At 36.5% G+C, this 4,562-nt stretch overlaps 1 long non-coding RNA gene across 1 annotated transcript; it reads right to left on the minus strand.

Moving 5' to 3' along the window:
* Nucleotides 1-1,155: 1,155 nt before the first annotated feature.
* On the minus strand, nucleotides 1,156-4,143 carry LOC124216121 (uncharacterized). Its single transcript, XR_006882533.2, has 3 exons — nucleotides 3,926-4,143; nucleotides 2,593-2,702; nucleotides 1,156-2,413 (listed from the first exon to the last, which is right to left on the minus strand). It is a non-coding gene; the product is annotated as an uncharacterized lncRNA (long non-coding RNA).
* Between the last annotated feature and the right edge of the window lie 419 nt (nucleotides 4,144-4,562).

Consider the following 4,562-nt stretch of genomic DNA (forward strand, 5'->3'; position numbering starts at 1 on the left):
GGTTACTGGCCTTACTTTTTTCAGCAAGAAATCTGTTGTCGACTGTATCGTGACGAGTCAATTATAAATTCAGGCAACCCGGAAAATGAAAAGCTTGTACCCCCGAGACAGCGGGACTCGGAGCAGCCGATACACCCAGTAATAGAATCCTTCGTCTCAGAATACATTTGTATGATTCTGTATAGAATAATTGGAGCCTAAGCAGTGCGAACAAGAGATTTAGAACAGCAAACGTCCAACAGTTTAGGCAATACAAGAAAAAAAAACAACAAAAAATACGGTCATAAAATTATTCTTTATTCATTTCAATACAAGTTACATGAAATGATGATGATTCGTTATTAATTACAATTATGGTTGCAAATACATGGGAGAAAGAGTAGAGAGTAGGGCAGGGGGTTAGCAGTGGTAGTGGGAACAACCGCGTTGACACGGCAGACAAGGGAAACTGCCGGAAACCTTGTCCAGGTGTAGCCGGATCCGAGTCCATAGGACCCACAAGCAGCCCGACGCCTGAACTGCGTGACCAGTCTCACATTTTTTCAACATGCTGTTCAGGAACTATTTAAAAGGCCGGGGACTTAAACCTGAGCCCTCACGCGTTAGGGGTGGTTGCTGGTGATCGTGGAGGACGAGGAGGAGGAGGACGAGGAAGACGAGGAGAACGAGGATTTCTGGACGGTGAGTAAAACATTTTTATAACATTTAATGGCAATTGGAATGATATTTTATCTAAAATTTTCTAAACTTGTTATGCTTACAATAAATTATTTTAATTCATTTTTCGCGCAATGCCAAATTCAGTAGCTCTTAATGCTCTAATAATAGCTGTATTACTTTTTATAATTTTCTCATAATCTTCTTGGTAAAATCTGTCGATAAAAACATGATATTAATCCTCAGACAATATCTTTGATGTGTTCTTATACTGAAAATATATATTACTATTCAAGGTATAACCCGAGGTGGTTAGCGGTGGTTGTTGGAGGTGGTTGGCGGTAGTTGGAGGTGGTCGGAGGTGGACGAGGAGGAGGACGAGGAAGACGAAGAGGACAAGGCGGACGAGGAGGAGGAGGAATTGTGCTCCGTGAATGTAAAATTTTTATAATGTTTAATGGCAATTGTTATTATATTTCATCCAATATATTTCAAACTTGTCATGCTTACAATAAATTATTTTAATTCATTTTTCGCGCAAGCACAACTTCAGTAGCTATAAATGCGATAATAAAATTTATTATATTATTAATTAACCAACTGATTATAGTTATCCTTACACAATGTTTTTTATGTGTTCTTATACTGAAAATATTTATTACTATTCAAGGTATAACCTACGATACGAACACTTTTCTAAAAACAATTCTGCTTCTCTACCCAACGTAGATACTTCATTTGGGACTCGCTAAAACAGCGTTTCGATTCTATGCCTACGAAAATTCAAGATCGAGAGAGCATGTGAAAAGTTGTTGGAATAATTATGAATATTAATATTATGGAATACATCGAGCGCGTGTCGAATAGAGTCCCATTTGAAATGAATAATTCTTTCATTTTTATATTATAGCCGTATTATTGTATATAATCTAGATTGTCTTTACGCAATAGTGTGTTGTAATATTTTTTTTTCTCTTTGATATAGAACGATACAAGAAAATAAACTACAAATAAAAATAGTTGGTGTAATAATATGTCGATTTTATAAGATACAACTACGAATTTTGAAGCCTTAACGATCGTTTCACAAAGCTACGACCTTAGTCGCTCACAAATGGGCAATTCATGACAGATGGAGGGCAGATTAATGACCCACTCGCTTAGTAAATTTACAATAATAAAATTACATATAATCAGACTCAGCTAATTAGCAAGGAATATGCGACAAATTATAAATTGTACCAGGCCATGTACCTAAGGTCGCGACTGTTTGATGCTTCTCGAGATTCGAAGGTAGGTTGCAAAATGATGACGATAATCTCGTTCACTGATGTGATTTTGCACAAGGTATAAGCAACTAGTTCTGTGAAGTCTCGCCGGATGAGTGGGAAGAGGAATACTTTGTACGGCACTGAGAAGGTAGAATGGACTATATCTGAAGGTCATAACTGATGAGCGTTCCGGGATGACAATAAGCCGTATTGACCTACATATGGAATAGGCCATACCGCGCAGTGTTGTTCGACATAATATCCTTTTTATCACGCATCTGATTTACCACATCTTGGCGGTTTTTTAATTCAAAACTTCGTCTCTCAAATCCACCGAATCCTTACAGTCGAAGAACTGTATCCTAAACTTTCTTCTTGGCGATCTTCATTGAGTGATCGTTACATCCGGAACTGTACAAATTACTTGTCGCTCAAACTGATATTGGTCGATGTAATTGTAGATCAAGTCACCAGCGCCCCTCGCCCTACGTAAAATTCAAATTCCGACATGACTTATTTTTTTCAATCTACGTAAGTGCCTCAAAGGAGACAGATATAGCTGTCGGAGGTCTTACATTTTACAAAAATCTTAGATAAATAAAAACGAGTCTAAAAAAATTATGTTTTTCGTTCTTTCTACAAACATTGACATTTTTTCTCGTACCTACCACTGGTAGCAGGTTTGACGCGGTAGGTCTGATTAATCAGTCCACATGACTGATTCCAAGATGTTCCGGAAAATGGATCCTCGATATTCATCAAACACGAAAGCCTCTGAAACAAAAAGCGCGATCGTCACTTCATAACGGATAAAAATAAAATACAAAGCAATGAAAAAAAAAAAAAAAAATTGTACAAAAGGAGCTCATAAACTATCTACGTCCTAATCATTAGCGCTGAGTAAAGCTGAAGGAAATGAAGGTCTTATTCAAGCTATCATTTTCATGTTTATTTCTCTGGTTTCAATGTGGCACCATATATTTTTTTTATCCTTCACCCTTCTACCGTGTAAAACATAGGGTTACCTACTGTTGGAGTCTCATGCGGTTACCCTCAAGAAGGCTTATTTTCTCTACATCACGGTCGTGTAAAAGATTTCCTGAGCGGTTATTGTGGCCTGCCGTGCTACAAATGGTACAGAGATTGCACGACTTACCAGCGTTCTCTCGACTAGAACGGTATTACCATTGGTATCATAGGTCCACCATTTGATGAACAAGTAGGTTGAAACGACCGTAAGTAAGACGCAGAAAAATAATCATTTGTACACTACTGGTTTTGAGTTACTGTGGATAACGGATAAATTTATATACAGAAAAAGGAGAAAGAATAAAACTAAAATTGCAAATAAACGATGAAACAAAATCATGATGCAAAATGAGTAACTGGCACAAATTGGCAAAACTAGTAGAGAAATAATAAAAGTATAGTTTTCATGGTTACTTCATCCTATGGTTACACATCCTATTCCGTCAGTGGATGCCTTTGGCATACTGGTGCAATTTATACGAAAGGAATATTTCAATAATACAAATCCTTTTTTCCCTAGAATTATATATCACACCCCAACGATAATTCCAAGTCACCCGTTATCATTTGGCATACCTACACATTCCTGATACTAACGAGAAAGTAATTATAAGTACTTTGCCGAGATTTGCGCCTGAAGTATTGCAACTAAAGATACACGAGTGTAATACATGTGGCCGTTCAAGGCGTTCATTTTTTTTAGACGTAATGATTATTTTCATACAATATTGGTTAGTCTATCGATAACAATCCATTGTTGAGGATTGTTTAACATAGGAATATAATCTGATTGGAAAAATGGAATTATAGATGCTGAGCCCTAATGCAACCCTACTCAATTAGAATAACTAATTTTCAAATCCCTGGACGATTTCCCCTCCATGATTGATGGTAGTTATATTGTCTATCTCCTCTTCAATTCTATACTCAACGCATGCTTTACATGTTGCAAATTGAAATGTAATTACCAAAATTCCATTGGTAACGCAGGCATTAGTACAGGCAATAATTGGCCCAATTGCATTTACTGATATCGATGAAGCTGCCCAATGCCAATTATCCAACACGTGTAGTTCCTGTAACGGGATCACTTCAAGGAAGATTCTTCCTTCTATTCACTAAACTTCTACTGGGATAACAGCAACAGATGATGTATCAAGTTCCAGATATCAGTGAGCAAAAGAAGATACACTGCAACAGAAATGATTCCAAAACCATTTGAAAACGAAGAACATGTCAACGTCAAAAGAAAGGAAGAAATTACGTTTCTACATCGATACAAGAAAATGAAAAACAAATGAAATCTAGTATTGAAATTAATTAAAATCATATTATAGTAAAAATGCTAGCAGTGCAGTTATGGTATATTTACTCATCACCATTCAATATTCGATTTGGTGCGAATGCGCTTGTAGAGATTGAATTGAGATTGTTATAGAGTTGACTAAGAAAAACAAAGGATCGAGTATTAAAATAAATTGAAATTACACTGTAGAAAAAATGCTAACAATTATAGTCATAATATATTTACTCGACACCACACAATATCTGACTTGAGTATGCGCTTGCGGAGATTGAATTGAGAATGTTATGCTTGACTGAGAT

The sequence above is a fragment of the Neodiprion pinetum genome, chromosome 4, assembly GCF_021155775.2.
Source record: "Neodiprion pinetum isolate iyNeoPine1 chromosome 4, iyNeoPine1.2, whole genome shotgun sequence".
NCBI classification, from domain to species: domain Eukaryota; kingdom Metazoa; phylum Arthropoda; class Insecta; order Hymenoptera; family Diprionidae; genus Neodiprion; species Neodiprion pinetum.